General features: G+C 38.6%; 1 protein-coding gene and 1 pseudogene across 1 annotated transcript in view; one reads left to right on the top strand and one right to left on the bottom strand.

Annotated features, from left to right (window-relative positions):
- LOC127452486 (syndecan-2-B-like) overlaps nucleotides 1–26,629 on the bottom strand; it is a 662,603-nt gene that overhangs the window by 287,959 nt on the left and 348,015 nt on the right. The gene's annotated exons all lie outside the window — the stretch shown is intronic.
- Nucleotides 1–26,629, top strand: part of LOC127452687 (serine/threonine-protein kinase ULK4-like) — a 258,846-nt pseudogene extending 232,217 nt beyond the window's left edge.

The raw sequence follows: 26,629 nt of genomic DNA, 5'->3' as shown, positions 1-26,629 counted from the left end.
TTATTATAATTTTTCATACTGTCCCAACTTTTCAGAATTGGGGTTGTACAACACTATCAAAGTGGACAGCAGGCACAACAATGCTGCTACAACATGGGCCGCCATCTTACATGATTTGGAATTAATGGATCACATGACTGCATCACATGACAACAAATATGTTGTCGTTCTCGAATACCTCCACTCTCCCAGTCTATGCTACAACGTGAATAAGGCATTTTCAAATGTATCCACTTGGAAGAGTGTTTTCAAAAATCTCTGTTTTTCCTGTACAATATACACATGGCAGTTGACACATAATTGATTTTTGACTCCAAGCGAGTGTGGTGAAACCAAGGAGTTCTAGGGTGAAAGTTATACCTGTCTTTCACCACTGCGCTAAAATACATTTGAAAAAGCGCAAACATACATGCACAAGTGAAGAAAACTTTTTCAGTGTGCCTGATATTAACTTATAGATATGATATAGACACAGATGAGCAGCACACACATCTGAAGCTCAGTTAATACATTAACTACACTAAAATAACTGAGAATTCTGCTCTGAAGATCATGTTTGCACCTAGATTAAATGCAAGTATTTGGCAGTTGGATGCGCTACGTTTTTACGCCTTTTTGTTTTGTTTTTTACTTTTTGGCACTTTATTATCATGCTGTAACACACTGATAAAACGATTGATGTATGCAGTCGTAAAATCAGAGACTCTACACTCAAAATCCCAACACAAGTGGTCAAGAGACATTACCAAGTATGGCAATGGCCTGTCCACTTATCGATCGCCCGAAAAGCATCTTTAATACCAGGCAATAAACAGGGCACACACACAGCAGAAGAGTGAGAAAGAGTGAAGTCAAAAATGATGCGCTAGGTTAAAATTATTTTCATGTTTCTTTTTAATCTGTCAAAATTTGGAGTCAAGCATTTGGAATTTTCCGTCAATGTTTAAAAAAATCAGTAAATGACGGAGAATTTTCAGTTAACGCAACCCGTGGTTCTGACACAAATATTTTGGTGACTTCTGAATGACTTGTGTTTGCATTTTAGTTTCTGTAAATTATATGGGTGGAATGAGATTTGTGTTATGAACATTAGAGTTGTCGATATAGTACATCAACTCTTATTTCAAAAGAGTGAAGAAATTACTTCCTAAAATGCTCCTTAAATATCAAGCCATACCATATCTGATTACTTTTAATACAAAGAGTAGCAGAGAAACGTTCTTTAGTGTAATCAGACTGTACTTGTTTGCATTTCCAAGTTCATGGTCAGAGTAAGCACAGTAATAGTAAAATAGATGCATTTTCACTGAATACAGTCCAGAACACAGCACTATAGACAGCCAGGTTACATATCATGTTTATTCTGAATAACCTGAAGCACTCCACTGCATGTGTTACATCCATTAACTTTCTCCCCATCTCTTTCTCGCTCTCTCTCTCTCTCTGTATAATCAAACACTTTTTCTTACTGTCTTATTTCATCATCCGAAGTGTAAGTGTAATGTGTATGTGTTTCAGCGTCTAATGTGCTTGTGTTGAAGCTTTGTCTTCTCTCTCTTCGTTTATCATCCACCTCCATCCCCCTCCCCAGAATCCTCTCCCTCCATCAAGAGCTATTATAGGCCTCATTAGTGTCAGATCACAAAACTTCTGTTGTTTGAGCGCTTTGTCTCTGCTTTTATCTGTCTGTCTCCTACTGTCTTTCACCCAGAGTTTACAGGGATATCTAAAAAAAAATAAATAAATAATATAAAAAAACCTTTATTATAGCTGAGGTCTGTTAAAGAGGACAGTGTGTATGTAAGCACTTGTGAACTTGTGTGTATAGTCTGTCATGTGTGTTTAACTAAGCATGAGATAGACTGCTATTGCTCTATTGATCAGAGAGTACGCTCACAAAAAGACACTGGCGGCTTCATCATTCTCATCTCTTCTCCTTTCTTAATTTTATTAGCTGGTTATTCACTCTTAAACTTCTCTTAACTAAATGCAAATGCAAATGTGAATACTTGGCCGATGCATTGCAAATGCATGGCTCTCTTGTACATTAAAATGTGTTATTGCATTACTTTGGCGGCTGCAAACCTCAGTATTCAAAGGGGCAATAAAAGTTGTTTGCATCTGCACTGTTTTTCAATTGTCTCTCTATGTTGACACATGTTGGATGGATGTCTTTGACCACTGCTACCGTTTTTTTAGCGTCTCATGCAGGACCGCTGCTTTTTTTAGACGCCATGTCGGGCTAAAAATACATTTTTATAAACGCATCTCAAGACACCTGCATTTTGTTTTATTCGTTGCACTGTGTCTAGCTTTTTTGGTGCATGTGCCACATAGATTCAACATTCTGAAGTAGTTCAGATTGCAAAGAGGACTTCATGTGACTGTTACACATGATTCACCCAACAAAGTTTCAGCTCTTGATAAACGGTAAGCCAATGTTTTTTTCCATTTTACTCTGGTGCACTGAGGGGCTGCCGTGCCTTGTTGAAACTGTGCATAGTACTATACAGTACTGTAACAAATTCTGCCTACAATGCTTAAATAAAATACAGCAAATTGTTTACTTGTTAGGAGAAGGAATTATAAAGAGAATGAATGATTTCAGGTTTGGGTGTAACGTTTGACTGTATCGGTTTGTCGGGTCCAGTTGGGTCACACTTAAGGTCCATGCAGACGGTAGGTGATCCAAAAGAGAAAACTGATCGTAGAAGAAGATAGTTGACACTTCAAATAGTTATGTTATGAGTTTGAGTATGAACACATTTCAGAGCACAACAACGCATAAAATCGAAATTGTGTAGCCATAAGCATTCGCAGTCATCTTGCATAGAGTACATTTCTGACCTTAGACTGAAACTTGTCTGTCTCAAGTCCATCGGGATATGAGAAAAACTATTTAAAAACTGGTTTACAGTTTTCCAAAGACACTTATGAGACAAAAAGCAATCATGGGGATTTGTGTATGTCCATGTGCACACTGAAGCATGGCTGTTGTTTGTGTTTCAAATCGTCCTCTTTGATTCATGACTTGCTGTCCTTGTCCTAATTGCACACAGGCTTCTTCACCGCAGTGCTAATGGAATGAAATGACCTGGGCACATTACTACCCTCATCTGCTGTCTGCCTTCCGAGACTACTGGAGATAAATCACCCTATCGGGTGTTTCTCTCTCTCTCTCTCTCTCTACACACACACACACACACACACACACACACACACACACACACTCCTGGCATTCTTCTGATGTGTTGCTGTATGTGTGGTATTTTATTATCATGTCTGATTCTACCTAATGATTCAGTCTCTAGAGAATACTGCTCCGCTCTGATCCGCATCGAGCATGAGTAATTAGCTTCCTTCTCACAGGCAAACGACACTGTTTGTTGCTTCATAACCCCTTGTTTTTTGATATTGCTGCTTTATTTGTGAATCTGTAGGAGTTTTAAGCTTTTCATTTAAACTTTCCTTGGCTTGCATTTCAACCAATTAGTTCCACTGAGCACAAAGCGCTGATTAGTGGTGCTTGCTAAGGCAGGCATCACTATTACTATTGCTTTTGTGGTACGGATGTGAGAGATACTCTAAATTGTGAGACTTGTAGAGGTGTGTTATTACTTTTCTAGGTGATCAGACTTACAGTTTCACTATCAGAAAAAAAAAATGGGCAATTTTTTTTTTTTACTTTTAGTGGGACAACACCCACTAGGGCAGTACTCTGAAATGCACACCCACAGTACCCTTTACATGCCAATCGGAATGTATTTGTGTCTTATCTGTCCCTAAAGGGTACATATTAGTACCTTAAGGTGTAAAGAGGGTAGAGCAGATGTACCTTTGAGGATGCTAGCCTAGTGACAAGCTGCTGTACCCCTAAAGGTAAAATTTTTATTTTACTTAAAGTTTTTTGGATAATGTACCGACCATTTTAACAGTCACATTAAAAAAAAAGTAAAAATGAAAATCCCATAGAATTACACTGAAAGAGGAAACCAAGCCATATCTAGGGATATCATATCATCTTATGACTTGGGCAAGTAAGCAATGGCCAATGACCACCCAGAACAGCTTAGCTACCACTTAGCAGCCCATGTCAACCACCTTTAACACTCTTGCATCGTGATGGTAGTGGGGACTTTTGCATGGGCAAGCACCACTTAATAAAAATTTATAAATTTAGTTAAAATCAGATATACTGCATTTTAAAAAACAATTGTCATCTAGCAGTTAGCACACTTAATCCAGCATACTTGGTTGTGGTGCTCTAGTGGGCAACACTAGTTCAGCTTGCATCAATTCTTGATCCCATTTCCTCCTCTTCTCCCCATTATTTCCTATTTTTTCTTCTCTTTCCTGTCGAAGGAAAGTGGCAAAAAAGGGCAAAAACAAAACATGATTCACATCATTATAAATTTTGCCTCCCCTGATGTGGTGATCCCTCACCAGGGCCACAAGTATACAAGTGTGACTGCTGTTCTACAGTCTCAATCAGCTCTCTGAGCCGTATGTGACAACGAAAGGGGTGAACGAGGAGATGGTAAGAGGCAGAGATGGGACAGAGGTAGTGAGACATTCCCTGAGATACACATCACACAGTGCTCTCAGGATAGCAGAATGTGGCAGTGTGTATCGAGTATATGAATAATGCAGTGGAAAGAGCAGGACAGTGGTGCTAGTAGACCCTCGCTCACACACAAACACATGCACACACTTTTGTACAGCGAGCTCCCACTCCTGGGACTCAGAGGCATGCTCATTAGCTCTGCTGTGGCCACCCCTGCAGACTGGAGCCCCTCACAGGGTGACAGTAGCAACAATGGCCTTCTCGCCCAGCCTAGCTGCAGCGTGAAAGAGTATTGACCCAGGTACTGTGCCACGGGCCACCAGCCTGCGCTTTAAAATGCACATTTGCACACTCCTCGATGGGTAAAACTTGTTTTTGAAAGATGAACCGTCAGGGATGGGTGCCATGCTGCTGGCCACAGACAAAGATGGTGTGAGCTGAATTATCAATGAGGTCTGGAACAGGAATGGGGAGTGACTTCATTATGATTGACATGGTTCTCCTGGTTAGCAGTTATCGGTGACCACCTCACAGGCAGATTCATCAAGGTTTCCTGGAGGGGGGTCTAAATCACATCAGCTAATCATGGAGGTGTCTCAGAGTTCAGTGCTTGGCCTGCTCTTGTTTTCTATATCAATCATAAAGGCAAATGATTTCTCTGCTACAGCCTTGCACTGTCACAAAGATTTGTGCTTTGCTAAATTAGGACAATCAGATCCTATCTGTCTGAATATATTTAGCACATTGTGGTCTAGGCTCGTTTCATCTCAAACTGGACTCCTGCAATGCCCTGTTGGCTTGCCTTCCCGCTATCACCAGTAGCCCTTTTCAAATAATCAAGTACATGGTGCCGACAATCAACCAACCAAAGTGGTGCCCCATACACCTTTTGTTTTTGTTCCATTGGATACCCATATCAAATTCAAGGCTGGAATTCACAACTGCTTCTGCAACAGCACCATCCTATCTCAACACAGATTCTCTCCTACATTTCTACATTCCCTCCTGTCCTCTGTAATCAATGAGTGAAGCTTCAGATCTTCCTTCAGTATTTCATAATGATATGTTAACAGTGATGATAATTGTTACCATTCCTCGCTGACCTTGTCCTAGTTTCATTTTGTTGGGTACCACACTGTCAATGTCACATTCCATATTCACCTCCACAGCAATGCTAACACAAACTGTATTCCATCTCTCTCTCTCTCTCTCTCTCTCTCTCTCTCTCTCTCTCTCTCTCTGTGTGTTTTTATCTGTCCTCTATCCCATCAATGCCATCTGCTCTGCATGGTATCTGCAGTAAAAACAATGCTCCCCAGCTCACTTGTTATCACCGTAGATATGCATTATCTCACATAATTATCAGCTCCAGAAAAAGCACACGCATTGGGATGTGAGCGCTAGAATACTGCAAACTACACAGTTGCATAAAACGTTTTCTTTTTAACTGAGAACCATATCTTTTGGACATGTCCGAAATGCCTGTACCGAGGGTTTGAATGCGAGGGTGAACTTTACGTTTCTTTAATAATACATGAAACATACTACAATTTTTTTTTACTAGTCTTAGTAAATAGTACTTTATCAAAACATGCAAAAACGTTTCAGTCTAAAGATGTAAATTGAGCATGCAAATTATATTTTAAGTTGTTATGAGCTGGATTATGGTTTCTGTATAAAAGGGCGAGTTGATGTAAGACTAGTTTATTCTCTTTAGATGTTTTGGACACACAGAACATCTTCACGTTTTTGCATTGTTGTCTGTATTGGGTGCTTTAGGTGCAAAACAGTAATAAATGAAACGTATCAATATTTGTGAGTTGCATTCAACGTGCAGGATGACTGAATGAAACACTGATGACAGTAAACAACCTGCAAACAAACTCAATTTAAAGAATTTCATAATCTGATATATGTGCTTATGCGGCTTTATTTGTGTAATGTTGGTTCATGGAGTGGAAGAGAGGAGACGCAGGAATAACTTTCAATCTTTTAACAGTAGACACTGGAGTGGAACAGATGGCATACAAGGAATCAGTTAAGGTAACACGCTGGAGTGGAACAAATATCTCACAAGGAATCAATCAAGGAAACACGCTGGAGTGGAACATTACAAAGTAACAACATCACAATTCATTACCAACTAAGTAACACTTTAAAAATACAACATAATTCAAGAGCTGACAAAGGAATGGACAAAACTAGAGTGTATTTATAAACAGGTGCTAATGATGGAATGGAGGACAGGTGAGGAAGATTGGAAACAGATGGCAGTGATGAGTGCAGTGCATTATGGGAAATGTAGTTAGGGAAAACTGAAGACAGAGGACAAAAACCATATGAAAATAAGAGTCCTTGGAACAGAATGGTGAATAACTGTGACAATTTTAATGTGTTTAAGCATTTGTACCACAACGCCGGATGTTAGAATTACACACTAGTGACGTTTTTATGTGATGACATAAAAGAACGTTGAATTGTTTTTTGAAGCTGTTAATTGAAACAAACCATTCGAAAGAACACTGTAAATTCTAACAAATTCAGTTTACTTAAAAAAAAAAAAAAAAAAAAATTTGGAAACTGACTGCCTTATTTTTGCAAAGTAAACTTAAAGGTACATTTTAAGTCAAGTTAATTTTCAGCTAAAAGTAAATTAAGTAATAAATATCAAGCTAGTTAAATATGTTGATTTCAGTAAATGTACTCAAAAACTTATTAATCTTACTTAAGACTTAGTTAGTAGCAATCTTACTTTTAATTTTAAGCTATGGTGACTAGAATAAACTTTGTGCAATCATTTTCCCACTTTTCAAATAAAATCTGAAGGCTTTATTTTTTTTTAGTAAAACTAAAACAGAAGGCACCTAACACAAGTTTGAAATCCTCAACAATTCATTTTTCTTTAAAATAAATAAATAAATACAAATAAAAAGCTAGACAGCCCTTGAATGATGTGGGCATGTGGAGTTTGGGCAGGCATGTCTTCAAGGACATCACCAATCTTAAGTCTGCATCTACTTCCGCATCCTATAAGAGACAAGTCACATGGACTATTTTTATGGTGCATTTTTGGAGCTTGACGGCTCCAGGTTGGCATCTATTTTGTTGTTATTGAAAAGAGCAGCAAGAACATTTCGCTAAACATCTCTTTTTGTGTGTTCCATGGAAGAAACACACCCTCATGTTGTTCCCAACCCATATGACTTTTATTTCTCCCAAGGAATACAACAGGTCTAGCTGACCTTCTCTCCTCCTCCATGCAAAACAGCTGAATGTCAAACCACACTTTCCTAACAAGTGCTTTGGGTGAGTAATACGGGGCTGACGAACACTGTTGTCTTTTCCGTGTTTCCTGTAGCGCTTCACACAGTTGATTTAAAGACGGCATTTTATGACTTGATGTTGCTTTTTTGTGATATGATGGTTAATCCCAGCTCTGAAACTATATTCACTTCTGGAAGTCGTTTGAACAGAGGCATAAAATGATCTTCAATGTCTCATTATGTAGCACAGCAGAATAGGTACATTAATATAGAACTGTGATTAAAACGGAGTGGAACTACCTGTGCATTAACGGTTTTAATGCACACATTCCAGCCAAGTATTTGAACAGACCATAGTATAACTGAAAGTAAACGCAATGTCCTCGTTGTGATTGGGCTCACTCTGGCTCAGAGAAGGGTTAGGTAGGGCACGTTGTTGACGGCTTTCTTCAGCGGCTCGGCATCTCACAGACCGACTGAGAGAGAGGATCATGATGCGTGCACAGGGAAAAGACCAGTCTCTCTCTCTAAATCTGCGCTCTGCACCATTACACAAAAAAAAGGTGCCTTTCGTTTCGCTGTCAGCGATGTATTTATGTTCCATCACAATACTACAAGCACTGAATTTGTTGTTCTATTATATACTGTTTTAGAATATACTATAATACACTGCTGTGCAAATTGTACCGGATTTGTTTGGTTGGTTTAAAAATATATATATTCTTTCATTTTTGTAGTTCTGAAGCAGTTATTCATGTGTTAATAAACTTACATTTTAAAGCTTTATACTTTTTAATTGACTTGTTTGTTTGCACAGTTTAAGCTTGCTTAGTTATTGATGTTTGGGTGTGTTTGGTAAGGTGTACCAGGAGGTAGGGGGCCCCATTTTGAAAATCTGCTTAGGGCCCCCAAAATGCTAGGGCTGGCCCTGTGTTCGAGTGCGCATGCCTGTGTTTTTAAATTCTAACAACATTTGGAAATATATGGTAAACAACATTTTGGTTAAAATTAAGTAAATGTACTATGATTTTTATAGTAATGTATACTGTTTACTTTTACAGTGAACCAGTTTGCGGAAATTATTCAGACTTCCCATCACTACCAAGAACTGCCCACTTAGACAGGGAGAGATGATGTGACTGACATGTAAAGGGACCAACCACAGGTCATATTGTTTTGTTTGTTGTTTAGGGGCAATATTACAGTAATAGCCTATCGTGGAAAATATTAATTCCAATCTGTTGTAGATTTAAAAAAAAAAAATACCTAAGTCAAAATATGTGTAGATTTTGATCTAAAGTTTTGTCCTTGCTAGTTTGATGCAGACTTGTGCAAACATGGGTTGTGCAAACATCCGTTCTATAAGAGGTGTCAGACTGGGAATGAATGATGTGTACTCCCACCCTTTCAGTCATCACTCTTTCCTCTGCTTCATGCTATTTTGCTCCATACAGCAGTGATGAATCAAGGCAGGTTGACAATCTGCTGTCTTGCGAACATCCAATAGAATTAAAAAGTGATGAACCAATGCTAGTTTGATGCAGACTTGTGCAAACATGGGTTAATCAACCGGACGGACGTTTGAGTGACGGTCGATTAGTTGTTTTCTGGATGTGACAGCTTTCACCACCTATGCAAACAGCATTTTATTTATGCAAATGATGCAAATTGATTTACATTGTTCTCCTTTTTCCAGATAGACAGAGAGCACTTATTCACACGTGAGTGGGCAAGTGACAAAGGGTTTCAATTAAAACATGGAAAACCAAGCTCGCTCATCCCTCTCTCACCCCGGCCATCAACAAAAGCCTTTTAATTAGTATTCATTAATTGCAGAGCTGTAAAATCTATGCATGCTCATTTATATCAAGCCATCAAAGTCCGCACTAATTGCCTCAAAATCAGAAATAGATCCAGCACATGATGAAGGGACTTTTAAAGAACAGTACAAAGGCTAAAAAGGAACAGGGCTCCATTTCACACCCAGGCCAAATAAAACATTGAGTCAGGATGGGAACAAGATGTTCTGAATGACCAGTGTGTTGTGTTGTAAAAGGAGTGCCGCGCATGCTGTTTATGAGTCAGCAGAGACCATGACTGACCAGCAAATTACATGGATGGGTGATTTTAGTGTTATTTTTGAGAAACTTGACAAAAAGGAGTTAGAAGCAATAGATAACAGCTTTATGGATTTCTAGAAGCTTTTAAGCAGCTTCATACTTGCTGATTGACTTAAGTGTTTCATTAAGGATGAAAATGTCTCCAAGGAGCATGTATAGATCATAATCTACTCAGTCACTATAAGCTTTGTAAACTTAATGAAGAAGGCAACAGCTCAATAAATGACACCTTGATCATTAAAGGTCAGCTGTGTCGGAAAGATACAGCACAAACACTCAGTATTTACTGCTCCTTAACCACGAATGGGAATTATTAAAACATTCAATTTATGGTACTAGCCATAGCAAGCATGTCTATTACAGTGCGATTTGAACAAGCCCCTAACTCACAGTATTAAGCTTACACATATCACACTGGTTGTATGACAAACATGAATGTAAATGGGCCCCACCAGTGTGAATATATTCATAACTTTAAAACATCCATAAAACTACTGCAAATGTGATGAGTGGATTTTTGCAAAGAGAGAATGCACTTAAAATAAGCACTCTACAGCTTGGTAGACAACAAATGTGTCCAGGAATTGTTCCCCCAACATGAAGATATTAGGTTAAAATGCACATGAATGCATAAGGGAAGTTTGTATTTTCGGTTCTGTGAAAAGTCAGCATATCTTCATTTATTTTAACCATTTTAATGACCTTTCAACTTCTTTTCTAGAAGTACAAATAAACTAGTGTCTCAATTAATGAGGTCATAGAAACTGCAAGTATAATAATAACAGGGTAACACTTTACAATAAGGTTCTGTTGTTAACATTAGTAACTGCATTTGAGCTAACAATGAACCATTTAATTTTACAGCATTTGTTAATCTTGGTTAATGTTCATTTATAAAAATACAGTTCGTCAATGTTTATTCACGTTAGTTCACAGTGCAATAATGTCAACAGATACAACTTTTAATGTTAAAAATGCATTAGTATATGTAGAAATTAATGTTAACCAAGCTTATTAAGTATTGTTCATTGTTTGTTCATTTTAACTGGAATTCCTTACTCAAATTATTCTTGACAAAATGTGACAAGTCCTATGCCTTGTCAAGTGCTGTTTGCCATCCTTTAAATAAAGTAAGTCTCAAAGTAAAATTGGGGCCCTAGGCGGCCACCTATATCGTATATAGAATGAGCCAGCCCTGCATGTAAATACTATAGTACATGATTATGGTAACGATTCAGTACCAAGTTATGCAAAGGCCCCAAAATGTATTTGGACACTGAAGTCACTCTTAAAGATGTCTGAACTTCATTGTGTTAAATAACTAAATACCAAACCAGTCTGCAAAAACAATGGCGAAACTGACTGACATCTGCAAAATAATGACCTCTTCTCAGAAGTAACTTTTTTTTTTTTTTTTGCAAATTAATTTGTAATAAAAAACAATGCTCGTCTAAACTATTATAATCTAAAGAAGAGTAAAATAACCTTTTCAATATTTAATGTGTAAAAAAATATAAGGAACTCACCGCACCCCGTCCAAAAAACAGTGTGTATGTGTATATAGGCCACAGAAAATCCAAATAGAGAATGTATACATAAGAAGCCCCCACTTTTACTCTGAAAAAGGGGGATTTACACCACCAAATGTAGGATTTTTGTGAGTTTTACTTCAGAAAGGCAAATGTTTGGTCACGTTCAGAAACGTTTGCCATTCTGCAGTAAAACTCACAAATCTTGCATATTGCTATTAAACACAATACTGAATTTGAGATGTGCTGGAAATTACACTGTGGTGAGAATTTTCAAAACTTTCAAGACAAAAAAAAAATGACAATTAACAAATCTCTTGGGATGTTTGTACACACACACACACACACGCACACACACACACGTTTAAAAAAAAAGAAACACCCATTTACTTAATATTTCAAATGCAGTTTGCACGCTTTCTTTGTGGCAAGACTGTGGCAGAATTAATAATTAATTGACACATATTAAATATGTTGACCTTAGTGACCAAATCAAGGTCAGAAATTAACAAAGGCAAAAAAAAAAAAAGACACTAAAAGAGAGGATGGGATGTTTTCTGTTTTTAATCTGTTATCTAATATTTTATTTTATTTTTTGTAGTATTTATAATATTTAATGCCAGTGTTTCCCAACCTTTTTTGCCGTAAGTACACCCTCTGCATCATCAATAAGGCTCAATTACCCCTTTATCGACACAAAACCAACGATGTGTACCAAAAGCTAAATATCATAAGTGTTATTTATATATGATGTTTATTTATCAGCAACAACAGAAACAAACCAGGCCAAGTGAGTGTGAAATGTGCAATTAGAACAGACTAATGCCGTTAATTATACAGGGCAGGGGATCTTCTAACTTGGTTCTTTGAGAAATATTAATCTTACAAATTTATATAATTATTTTTCATAAATTTGGTAATTTTGATAGACAGTAGCAATATTAACATGTGGGCCAAACTATATACATATATATAAAAAAATTTACTTAATATATGTAAATTAAGCTACACTTTTCTTAGGCTTGCATGCTTATTGTTTACATGTACAATTTGTACTATTTACAAGTGTTTACATTCATATGTACAACAAGTGCTAAAACAGTACTGTCTCTTTAAGAAAACCAGCAGTTCCACGTTTTGTTTTGAATGGTGAATATTAATGAGAGGGGAGTGACACTGTTTCTTTATTATGATTAAATGTTTCATTTTTGTAGTTTGATCAACAACTGCCTGTAAAGAAAAGGAAATCTATATTTTTATCCAGCCTAATCCCTGTTATGTTTTATTTAAAGTCAAACATTTTAAGGTCAAATTCCAATTATTTTTGCATACCCCCTGGAACCTGCCTATGTACACCCTGTTTCTATGCTATCACTGACCACGTTTACATGCACTTAAAACAATTTATTCCAGGGTTTTAGCAGAAAGTGGCATTCTGAAACATCATGTAAACAAGAATGCTGATTTCCTTATGCCATTTAAGGTATTCAGAGTAAGTGGTTTAACACACTTCGGTTTCTCTCGGAGAACACCGCTTAATGTGGCCATGTAAATGCAGAAGCGGCATTCTGATGGGTGTTTGGATAGTGCGTGTGCATGGAAAAAACCAGGATAACAAACATACTGGGAGTGCAGTGGGTAAAATCACATACTATAAACTATACCCATTTATACACACAAATGTAAAATATCAGCTGTGCCTCACGTTCATGTATATGCTCTCGTACATTAGGGGAATCCTAGAGATTTACGTAAGAGGGAAACCCCACTGATGTATCACAGTTCCGCTGCAGGTCGCGATGGAAAGTGAAGGAAACAAACACAGCAGCAACTCTGGAATATCTGGAAATAAAGTGAAGCAACGGAGAATAAAATAGCAAATTCTTCTTTGGATCACGTCTGTCATTTACACAAGCATCGTGGGAAAATTACGTTGCTGTGGAGAAAGCTGCTTACTGACCGAGCTGCATGTATATGGGAGTAAAGAGTACACCACTTATACAGTGCATGTAAACAGGAATGCTGTTGTAACGTATACTCAGACTCGATGATGATGTTTGAACCCAAGCAGGTGTTTGACACACAACAAAAAACACAAACAGAGACAGCAGGTAAGTCATGACGTAACAGTTCTAGGCTGAAGTGTAGATCGATTATGTGATGAAAACTGATGCTGATAAAGGTGGTGATTTTCCTTGAGGTGGTGGGTATACAACAATGATGCTTACGTTGAGGAGAAGGGAAACAGGAGTCGCTGGAGAGGAATCGTTTAGAGTAGAGGAGACACTGGAGTGGAGAGGAATTGTATTGGCGTAAATGCTGGAGATACAGGTAAGTGAGTCTGTACTCAAAGTTTAGACCAGACACAGAATGGAACAAGAGTGAGGTTTAAATAGAGGAGCTGATTGACGCGATGGCTGGAGGCAGGTGTGGGTGATCAGTACTCAGGGGAGTGAGAGGGTTGAGTGAAAGTGGCAGGTGTGTCAGAAGGATCCGTGACAGCTGTTTTCTCACAATAACCCACTTTCTCACAATTGGCCGCTTTCTGGTGTCCATGTAAATATGTAAACTGTTCTATGCTATGCCTATTTAGTTTTGGGTTTAGTGGAAAGGTTGTAGTGTTCAGTAATAGAACAAATATTCCCTCATAATTTTCACCCCTGGGGCACTCTTGAGCATTTTGTATCATAAAATGACAAATCTGGATGAGTTCACATATGTCCGCAAGTGAAAGTCACAAGACTGCAAGTCCGCAACAAGTGTGCCATTTGAAACAGGACTGTTATCTTCTTTTGGTGGTTGCTGCATTGTGTTGATGTTCAAGTTGAACTCTGCTAAACTTTGTTGTGTCACAAGCAGTGTAACCTCAAATCACCAGTTCTCATTGAAAACCAATGGTCATTTTTTTGCTCCAAATCGCTGTCAGTGTGAATGGCTGTCATCTACATATGATAACAGCCATCAACAGTCGAGTTTTCCAAGCCATCAGCAGGGTTTTAGCTCTCGCATGCGCACGTTGTCTTCACATGTATGTAACATTTCTTTCTCTCTCTGTCTCCTTTTGAGTTCATTATGCTTTCTGTCTTTCTTTCACTAACTGTTTCTTCTCAGCTTGCATTGCTCATGTCGCACTGCAACCCTTTGCATCTGGGCTGCAAGGTACTGCATCTATCTCAGAGGAATGCAGGCCAAAATAATGTCTTGCATTGACTCAGACTGCTCTGGGCATGTTGGACACAATGAATCGTGCAGAGGGGCCAGGAGTCTACCAGCTGCTGTGAAACTGTTTTTAACACCTCTGTTTCAGCAGCTATTTAAAGCAGCTTCTCCTAGGTGCCTGTTCCAAAACAGCCAGCTCTCTCTTCATCTGCTATCTTGTGGGCATTTGAGGGCTTTCCATGGAAAGCTTGTTTATGAGTCATTTGCCTTCTCTCAAATTAAATCCTGGCAAAAGGAAGGAGATTTTCTTAGAACAAAGCTTTGTTTTCAGTCGGCCTATATTATGTCTTTTTTTTAATTATTCATAATTAAAAATAATTAAACCCATGAAGATAACTGTATGCTTTGTGGCTTGACTAGGAAAAACATATAAGGGGTTGAAAGCAGAGATAGAGAGTTTACAAAGTTAAATCCTAACAATATTGTACCTGAAATGTTTTAAATAATGTGAAAGTAACGTACTATGAGCTTTATTCAGACTATTAGCTATTGGAAACATTTGACAGGCTCAGGTTCTGGTATCAGAACCAAGTGTGCCACTACCACCCATAAACCATTCACAGACCATCTGATGCTGATATTATACACAAAAAGCAACTGGCATATTGCACATAAAAATGCCAAGAGCTGGTAAAAACTACCGGTTCTAATCTGATTGGCTGTCTGCTACAAACATCTGAAGTCAGGGTGCACAGGTTTTCATTAGTCCATTGAGAAACAAAGTTTTGTTAACAAGTTAACAGGCTGTTTAATGTTCCAACATGCGCTTCCAAAGACTAATTAGTACTCTTTAGATTTGTCAAGTTTTGCAAAGTTCACGGCATGGAATCTTCGACCTATATTTAAATGGATAGTTCATCCATGATATCCCAGGTGTGTATGACTTTCTTTCTTCACCAGTGACACATTTTAAGAAAATTAGAAAAATATCTTAGCTCAGTAGGTCCTTAAAATTCAGGTGGATGGTGATCCAATTTTTGAAGCTCTAAAAATCACAGACAGTCAGGATCAAAATCATCCATACGACTCCAGCAGTTAAATTAATGTCTTCTAAAGTGACACGATCACTTTGGTGTGAAAAAGATAACTCTAAATCATGCTTCCATTCTGCTGTGGTAAGTGCGTGTGACGTAATTGCATTGGCATTTGAAACACTTGAGAACTGTCGCACATCCATCAGAGCCGGAACAGCAGTGCTGTTTACAAGTGACGCTGGAGGAACGCTGTACAGTATCTTGGTTGGTTTTAGTTTAGATCGGTATTTATCTGTTTCTTTACTCCCAATGTTGCGTTTGTGTGTTTATCCTGGATATTTGAACCGAGTGGAGAATGTGAGATTATGTCTATATCATGGCAAATCGAGTACGTCACATGAGAGACCGCTTCAACTCCACCCTCTAGTGAAGCATTGGTTTATAGTTAAAAAGTACTGAAATATTGATCTTTTTTCATACCAAAAGCAATCGTATTGCTTTAGAAGACTGCTGGAGTCGTAATGATGATGTTTATGCTGACTGTCTGTGCTGCTTCAAAAATCAGATCACCATCCACTTGCATTTTAAGGACCTAATGAGCAAAGATATGGAATGAGCTCTTGTTGCATGTCATCTATTATCGTGGTAGCATCTTTTTTCATATTTACTTACCCCTAAACATCACATAAAAATTAATTGTGTATTAAAGGAATAGTTCACCCAAAAATGAAAATTTGCTGATAATTTACTCACCCTAAGGCCATCCAAGATGTATCTGAGTTTCTTTCATCAAAACAGAATTTAAGACTTTTAGGATTTCATTTCTGGCCGCCTCCTCTAAACATTGCAAGTGAATGTCCTCCATTTTTTGACGGTCCAAAATGCATATTTAGGGTGCATCAAAATAATCCACACGACTCCAATCGACAAATAAAGTTCTTCTGAACGCAATTGATTGATTATTTTTTAGAAACAAAACAATACTTATATACTTTTTAACTACAAATGTTCGCTTCTGTACATCTCTGTGACGTGCGCTCATGAGAGGGATGAAGTAAGCTCGTTGGTAAGGTCACGCGTCACATGGAGGAGGAGTCAGGAAGCGTGTCATTGTTTACAAGAGAAACTTGTGCCGTTCACAAACCAAAACAGTCCAAAACAATTTAAAAATAATAATAAAAAAAAAAAAAAACCAATGTAAACAATGACGCGCTTCCTGACTTCCCGACCTTTATTTGTCGACTGGAGTCATGTGGATTATTTTGATTCACCCTAAATATGCATTTTGGACCATCAAAAAATGGAGGACATTCACTTGCATTGTTTAGAGGAGGAGGCCTGAAATGAAATCCTAAAAGTCTTAAATTCTGTTTTGATGAAGAAACTCAGATACATCTTGGATGGCCTGAGGGTGAGTACAAAATCAGCAAATTTTCATTTTGGGTGAACTATTCCTTTAACTAGAAGGTTTTTGGCCAAAATAAGCTACAACGTGCACCAGACTTTATGGCGATAGTCAAACAGCTGCCTTGTGTAACTACTGTCCTGTTTTACGCACTAAATTTGTTGCCATGTTTTGTGTTGACTTTTTATTTATGTGTGAATGACTGGTTAAATGACCCATCTATTTGCTTTATTAAAGAAATAATGTCAATATTAAAGAAATAAGCTTATATATATTTGTACTATGTATATTTTATATATTTATAAGAACATATTTAAACTTTTTTTCATATTAAGGTCACACTAAAACTGACATGGAAACTTTTTTACCAGGACTTCGTCATTTATTTTTGGTACTTTTCAAATGCCTTTTATGTAGAGATTTTTACTGTTTTAGCCTTGTCCCAGACCCAGACTTTCAATATTAAACCATTAAAAGTTGACAAAGGTGTCTGTGAAGACCATGTTTTGGATAAAATGTAAAACAAGTCAACCCGATCTTATGAGAATTCGTAACAAAATTACAACTTCGTTCAAATGAAAACGTACAACTTATACTCCAACCAATACACACATACGCTTCCCACGTGTCCTTGTAGACCCCCATGTTCTGTTTCTTCCATGTTAAACTAAAGGTGTGTTGATGCTAAGGTAAACTTAACAATGTAGTGTAACACTTTACCTATACCCTATAACCATAATAGTAATGAAAAAAAGCCCTGTTGTGTTGGACAGAAGAAAGAGAACTACCGTGTTTCGAACACGTTTGTGAAATACAGGGATGGGATGTTTCCTAATGTTAATCCCTAACCCAAACCTTACCATAAATTGTAAAACCTTACCCAGACCCTAAACATAATGATGATAGTAATGTAAAACGCCCTATTGTGTACGATGGAAGAAATCGACTCTTTGGGGTTCAGAATACGCGTTTGTGATATATTTAGTAATTATAACCCCAAACACAAAGACCATACTTAAACCTAACCATATATTTGTTCCTGCGACCATGATTATTATTGAAAAATACGTTTTGCGGAAAAAAAGAAGTATGACAGTTTTGAAGGAGACAAGGGAAGTGTATGTGATTGGCTAGTGTAAGTCATACATTTTTGTACAAAGGAAGTCGTACGATTTCTTACGAATTCGCCATCTCATACTATTCCTTCAAATCCTCATGAGACTTTGTTGGACAAGTGATGTTTGAAGAAGTTCAAAGTAAACCACCTGTGAGGAGAGTGTTTTTATTGGTCATCATTTCCAAATTATGCAAAAAATAATAATAAATAAATAAATATATATATATATATATAATTTTATTAAATTTAGCCTTAGCAATTCTATTCTATTAGAATTCTATTAAATGCAATACAAAATTTGTGATGTGCTGGAAATGAGACTGTGGTGGAAATTTTCATGAATTTCAGAAAAGAAAAAGAAAAAATTGACACAAATCTCCTTTGATGCATGTACATACACTGTTGGACTGTTTAGTGAAAGTGAGCTGCAATGGTGAGCTACAACTGTCATTAAGCATGTCTTGTGCACCACAAGCCTCCCTACCCAGAGGCTGATTTTTGTAAACTTAAATTTTTGCCATAAATAATATTTTAATATAATAAGTACATTAAATTATTTCTAATGTAATGTACATGAAGGGTTGTTTTGGACCAGCTGCACAGATACATAGATAGGTAGTGCACTGTACATCGGGTAGGAAGGAAATTGAAAATGGTACTAAGGACAGAATGTCATGTTTTGATGGGTGCATAATCCTGTTGCCTAGTAACGGCTGCATAGTGAGATGGGTAGCTGGGCAGGGGTGATGACATCACAGACAAGGAGCACAGGCAAATGCCCTCGCACAAGACATCAAACTCTTCAGAAACATACTGAAGCTACCACCACCCTACTTATTACCAGCCTGTCTTCATACTGAAGGCTTATTACCCTGTTCCTCCATCAAGAGCTTCTTTGAAATTAAAATAATAATAATAAATAAATAACTTTTTGTCCCTTAGTGTCATAAGAGTTGTCCTAGAAAGAATTAGTTCTTCAGATGCCGCTTTTGTGCACATGCTGTCACCCTGTTGTGTTTTTGCCTGGTTGTTTTGGAATTAAAGGGTGCCATCACAATCTATGAGATTCTTGCTTAGATGTCGCTCAACATGAAAGAGTGTGTGAGACATAAACACAAGACAAGCTTCTGAAGTGCCAGTTGCTAGCGAATTCTGACTCACATCTGACTCAGCTGTGTGTGCTCCTATGTGATTCTGCAAGGTGACTTCCTAGCAGTTATTGTGGCCTTTATTCCAAAATAGACCATTTTATGGACATAAACAAAGGAATTACAAAGCTACTTGTGCTTGTCTAGTCCTGAAGAATTTCCGGTAAGCAGCATTTTTATAACCCAGAAATGTCTAAACATATGACATGCACTTACTTTTTTGAATCTATCTAAAACAGAACAAATAAGATATATGCAAAAACTGAAAATAGATTTTTTTTTTCCAGGTATACCATTAGATAGATAGGTGGGCGGGTATACGGATGGATGGATGGCTGGACAGACGGACGGACGGACGGTCTTTACAATAGGAGCAATGCACGGTGCGAGTTCTGACACTCAGGAGCAGTGGCGTAGACCCAGGCCCACCCAGAATATTGGAGATTATTCTATGACTTCCAATATATATTTTTAAAAAGTAAAAACATTTTTTTTTAAATGCATAAATTCTGAATACTAAAAGTGTAAAAGAACTGTTTGAATGCATCACCTCTCTGTTGCTAAGGAAAATTTGGTAAAAAATGTCCTGCCTGTGCCCTTGCTCGGGAGGTCATGAGCCCCTGCACACGTTACAAGTCAGTTTATCTGAAAATTGTACTGGTGCAATCGTACACAACACGACTTTACAACCTGCCGAATTACGGAGCAATCGCATTAATTTTCGCGCTATTTATCATTATAAGACATAAAGCCAGAGAGGACATTGCTTTAATTTTTTGTAGCTTGCAATTTAGAAATAAAAAAGATTGGCATGGCCAGGGGCTGCATTAGCTGAAAACGTATCTGCTGATTAAAAAAAAAAAATAAAAAAAATTATATTATTTCAAATGCTGTCCAACATTTGACAGATTCAGATTTCAAAGGGAGGCTGTGTGATTTCATGACTGCATACATCAATCATAACATCAGTGTGTTGCTGCCTGTTAATAAATTGCACAAAATGAACAAGATTAAAAAGAAAGTGCGGAAAATTCTCGCACTGTTTCTGTCAGTTATACTTGGATTTAATTTAAGCGCAAACATGACGTTTAATGCAGAATGCGGAGTTATTTTAGTGGAGTAGGCTACCTGTATTATTCAGCTTTAGATGTAGGCTACGTCCTTCTCTTCTGTGTCGCACTGTCACTGCTTTCATGTTGATAGCAGACATTCTGAAGAAGATCTGTGAGGTCTTGTCCATGTGAATGCGCTTTAAAGCCGCACGTAGCAAAGCTTAAAAATCTTGTTTTAGTGCAGCGGTTGATTAATAGGTACAACTTTCAATCTAAGTCCTTGGTTTCACCAGACATGCGCTTGGGGAGTTAAAAAAAATCACATATCCACTATCGTGTGCATATACAATTATAACAGATGCTATATCCCCCTAAATGTCGCCCTAGAACTGAAACGAATGCAAGTATGACAAATAAAAATAGACCATGATGGAAATTTTAAAACTCTGTCTGTCAGAGTGATAAAGATTGTTTTCTAGCGCAACCCGTATGGCAAATGATATGTTTGAAGAGCAGAGAACAGCATGGCATTTCTGTAGAATCTTTCCCAGTGATCTGGTCATGAATAATATGGGAAAAACAGTTTTAACACGACCGTTTTTTCCAAATGTGTAAAAGCTTCATGAACAGTCAGTTTTCGTTGACCGTGTGAGTTGTAACACCTTCTACTGATTGGTCAACTTCAGGTAGATCACCAAATCGGCTCATTCAACCGCACACAACTCACGAATTCAAGCCGACAGCGGCCACATTTTTTAGACATTTTAACAAATTATCTGGAGGTCGTGAGCTGCACATAAGCCGCTCGGCTCCTCTCACACGAAGCAAGCCGCAACCACAAGAGCACTAACGATTTCCATGCAATCTCTTCCGACTGGAAAAAATCAGTCGGGAGCTTGCACGACAGCTGAAAATCGCACTGTGTATGCCCGCCTTTAAGGTCACTTTTAAAGCCTGTAAAGAAATAGCTAGCTACACTAAATAGCTAGACTCTAAGCCCGGTCACACTAGTTGACAAAATTTTGTTCACTTACCAGAGATAAGTTATTGTTTTGAATTTGTTTAACAACTGACCAGAAATGTTCAAGGAACAAAGACGTCACTTCCCCAAACAGCATATGTAATAATCTTGTTACCATGGTATTTCAATGGTATTTTCAAGTAGTTATACTTGTTATTAACAAAACAGAATTGAAGCAATTTTAAGGCCACAACATTCTTTTAAATAACCACCAGATATAACAAATAAAAAGAAATCCGAGCTGTATTTTTGTGGCACAAAAACGAGGATCTGAATTAGGGTGACAGCATAAAACTTGAACATATACCCAACTAAAGTAATAGCATACCATAAATGTACTACAACTAAAAACACGTGATTTATTGAGCTGAATTTATTCAGCAGCAGTATTTAACTAAATATTTATTTTGTTTGAAAAAGGGAGGCTTAAAATTCTTTGGGAGTAATACAATTCTTTTTTTAGGTCTTTTGGGAGTAGTACATTTTATGCCTCTGGTTCATTCATTTTGTTACTACAACTTTATTAGTCACAATGTACTATTTGTGTACACTATTGTTTTTGTATTTATTGTTTACATATAGTGTTTATTACAGTATTTACCACGTGTGTTGTTTACTGTTGAGTAATTGCATTGCTCAGTGTGTTTATTTATCCTGTTTGAATGAATTGATTTGCTAATATGAAAAGCTACTAATGGGACGAATGGGAGTATGTTTGATTTTTGCCTCTGCTTGTTCAGTCAAACAATGAGACCAAAAAATAGTGATATAGCATTTTTTCACACTACACCACTACTTGTTGGAAAAAAATAGCTTGTTACTGGAAAAACACTACTGTCACGCTGTCACACATTCAAGTATTAAACATTTTCCCACTGCACCTGTGTGTAAATATGACTGTGTGCAGTATATCACAGTGTGCGGTATGTATCTCACAGCATGTGAAGGCTGGGTTCACTGTGGGCTCTTAAAAAGATGGAGTGTCTGTGCTGTTCATCAGATGGGGTTTCACTCACCCTCATTCACTCAAATAAAACATTTCATCTGTGAGCACCTTGTAAAGAGATCACTTTGTAATGGGCTCTGTCAGACTGAAATGTGGAGAGCTAACTCTAAAAACAGACACATCAAATCACAAGCAAAGTACTCGAGTGTCGGATGGGTTACTCTTCCTGCTATTTTCAGCCTGTTTTGAAAGTGTGGCTTGTCGAGTGTTTAAATTACTTAATTTGGAGCTTTTAAACGGTTTCTGACTGACACTGTGTTAGAGTATGAATTGAAGTTAGATAATTAATGAAAACTAAAGCAAAAATTACATCAAAGTTTACAAAACATTAAAATCATTAAACATGAAAATGTGTTTCAGATTTCAGTAAGTACAGATTTTATCTAAAGAAAAGTCATCCTAAGGTTTCCAATTTCATTGTGAGATCAGTCTGGTGAATAAGAGATGTAAATGTAGCAAGATCAATGCATTTTCAAACAGCGAATGTTTTAGTGTAAACATGACATTTGACAGCTCAGAGAAATGTTATGGTGTTAAACATATTTAAATGATATCAGTAAACACATTAACTTTTGTAGGCCTAAAATACTAAAGCTAAAATAAAAATCGAACATTAAATTTTTACTCCACTAATGGTGGGTTTTGGGGTATCCGTTTATAAAATATGCATTCCTATTCACTGTATTGCATTCTGTTCAGCTGAAAACAATTGGCTTCACAACTTGTTTTTGGCGCCCCTCCATGGACATTTCACCCTGAAAATGGAGCTCACACGTGCCCATACACCCAATATACCTTACCGCTTTGGCCTGTTTTTCAAATTTCTGTAGCACAAACTGATTTCAGCTTAAGAAAAGTCAACCTACTGCTTCAGATTTCACTGAGATCAGTCTAATGGATGGGAGTCATAAATGTAGAAAAATCAATGTGTTTTCAAACAAAAAGTTTTAGTGTTCATCACAGCTCTGAGAAATGTAATGGTGTTAATGGCATATTTCAGTGGTATCAGTTAACACATTATCTATGGTAGGCGTTAAAATACTAAAGCTAAAATAAAAACTAAAAACAAACGGTTAAGAGTGACAACCAAAAAAAAAAAAAAAAAAAACTAAATTGAAAGGACTGAAAATAAAATAAAAATAGAAACTAAATTCAAAATGGTAATAACTCTGCTGTATTATCTGTAAGCCAGTCTGTAAGTGATCTGATTTACTTCATTTCATCCCCTTCCCATACAGTTGAGTGCAGTTGGCAGCTCCTTTTGGGGATCTTCGGAGGGTCAGATCCTGGTTAACGTGCTGCAGAAATTGCCGCTGCCTAGTAGGTGAGATATTCGAGTCTAGCTCCTCTAAAGCCAGTAGCCCTCATCCACTGATGGTGACTGAAGCTGGGGAGGGTGGCTACCCTCAGCTTGAATGGCATGCCTAAGGCCCCTGGATGGTCAGTAAAATAGTGGGTTTGAGTGAAACTGAAGTCGGGAGCAGCTATTTCTCCAGGCCCTTACTGATGGTGACTGAAGACGAGGAGGGTGGCGCCCCTCGACTTGAAGCGATTTAGTTGGGCCTGGATGAATTTGAGGTTTTGAAAAAATGACTAAGTTTTTACAGGAGAGGTTGTCCTAACCAGGCCCTCCGCCCTACCGGCCAAGAGGGTGCACTTCGGCGGGCATGAAGCAAAACCTCGTACCACTTGGAGCTCACGCAGAGGTGTATTTGGTCCAAAATGTCACTTTTTTCGGGAGTTGGAATTTCTCCAGGCCCTTCGTCGCTCCTGTCGGCCTCTGGTCCGAATGACCCCCGCGACTGGATGTCTGTGTGCGGGGGTTCAGCAGAGAGGTGCCGTCTGAGATTTGTCCGACACGTTTTTTTGTGGTTTTGGCAGGCAGAGCAAAACCTCCAGGCAAGTCAAGATAAAGTGTCAGGCCGCACATCCTTCACTCTGAGTGGATGATTGATGCTCTCACAGATGGTGAGGGCCTGGGTAAATGGTGAAAGCATCTCACTGATGGTAAATGAAGCCGGGGAGGGTGGCACCTCCCAGCTTGAAGTGATTTCATTGGGCCTAAATTAATTTGGATGAAAACCTCCAGGCAAGTGAACAAGCGTGGCAGGCCGGACATCCTTCACTCTGGGTGGGACGTGCCACATCTCGCCCACACCCTGATCGATTGGAGTATGTGATGTGCCAGGGGCAGGCCCCTGCCCAGTCGTTTCGGCCGTTATGGGCAGACGGTTCATTGCCACTCTGCGTGTCGGCTTCCAGGGACACTCCCTCGCTGGAGCGCCCCGAACCCCCTCCTTGGGAGACTCAGACAGCTGGTCTACCTCGAAGGCACGAATACAGCGGCCGCAGCGCAAACAGCAAGGGCGCTCGGGGTGGCTCCATCCCCACGCCTCTCTGATGCCTCCCTGCGAAATGCACCTTTCCCGGTAACAAGGCTCAAGGGCCATCCCCGACACAACAGGAGGACAGTCCACTACGTGCCCCTTTGAGCGGCCACGCATCCCCCGCCCCACCCCGGGCAGAGGGCGTGAGACCCATGTGTAGGACTCCAGAGCGTGCTCGTCGGTCATGTTGGCTACCTGGTTGATCCTGCCAGTAACATATGCTCGTCTCAAAGATTAAGCCATGCAGGTCTAAGTGCACACGGACTGTACAGTGAAACTGCGAATGGCTCATTTAATCAGTTATGGTTCCTTTGATCACTCCCCACGTACTTGGATAACTGTGGCAATTCCAGAGCTAATACATGCAACAAGCGCTGACCCCGCGGCCCCTCCGGTCGTGGGGAATGCATGCATTTCAGACCCAAAACCCATCCGTGACGGGCCTCGCATCTAGATAACCTCGGGTCAATCGCGCGCCCTCCGTGGCAGCGACGACTCATTCGAATGTCTGCCCTATCAACTTTCGATGGTACTTTAGGCACCTACCATGGTGACCACGGGTAACGGGGAATCAGGGTTCGATTCCGGAGAGGGAGCCTGACAAACGGCTAACACATCCAAGGAAGGCAGCAGGCATGCAAATTACCCACTCCCGACTCGGGGAGGTAGTGACGAAAAATAATACAGGTCTGTTTTGAGGCCCTCTAACTGGAATGATTGTATCCTAAACCCATGGGTGAGGACCCATTGGAGGGCAAGTCTGGTGCCAGAAGCCATGGTAATTCCAGCTCCAATAACGTCCATTCATCTCAACTTTAGACTCTGCCTCAAGCCCCTGGTCACGTCTCTCCTTATGACCCTTCACTTTGATCCATTCATGTCAGAGGCAAAGGCGTAGGCCTCTGATGAGAGCTTTCTCGAGCTCCGGCCTCACCCGTAGACTGATACGGGCCTATTGTGGCTGCCCCTGGCAGCAAGACCTCTCCCTTCTGCTGAAATGAGAAGGCATCCCTTTGAAGTTTCCCAGCCAAGCTTGGGAGGCAAAGCTTCAACAATATTGGGTTTTTGGCAGAGATAAACTATTGAAAACAATGAATACCTAAAAGACTACACTACTAGCCATGTGCTAAACATATACCGGTTATCCTGTATATGTATCTACACTCAAGGAGGCTCTTTGAATAAAACTGCATTTGGCCTCTTTAATGTGTATCTATTAAACTAAGCTTTATAGCTGCAATACTTTATATTGCAGTGTCTACATAAAATAGTAACCCCATTAAATGTTTAATGCACTTTATTGTGCACAATTCAAAAAAAAAAAAAAAAAAAAAAAAAAACTTTTGGCGAGTTAACTTTTTTTAATTGGTAATTAATTTTGGGTGAAATTTTAGAGTGTCTTCATCTATAATATATGTGGACAAAGCCTTTATCTTATTTAAGCAGGTCTGCGCTTGGCATTGCTCTCTAATTACCATATTCATGAAGTAAACAACCATTGTGAAAAACTTTTGACTATAAGCTAATGCACTTCATGCTTAATGCATTTACCCATAATGAATAATCTGTTCCCATTTCATGATGTCCTTAATATCATGGTCGGTCTAAGTAATTGGTATTCTGATGCACGTGTCAATGTTTGGATTACTGAATTAGACAAATTAACTCTGTCATACTAATTGAAAAAGGTGTTTTGGAAAGCATGTTCAGTTTTTCAACCACTTGCAAATCCATTGAAACGTTTGTCTCTTTTCCAGGTCCCAATCAGACATGACGGTGGAATCACTAGCTGCAGAAATTCTGAAAAGCATTGAACAGGTCTGA

The sequence above is a fragment of the Myxocyprinus asiaticus genome, chromosome 15, assembly GCF_019703515.2.
Source record: "Myxocyprinus asiaticus isolate MX2 ecotype Aquarium Trade chromosome 15, UBuf_Myxa_2, whole genome shotgun sequence".
NCBI lineage: Eukaryota > Metazoa > Chordata > Actinopteri > Cypriniformes > Catostomidae > Myxocyprinus > Myxocyprinus asiaticus.
Note: the sequence above shows the minus strand (reverse complement) of the source record. Positions and strands in the feature narration are given on the sequence as shown.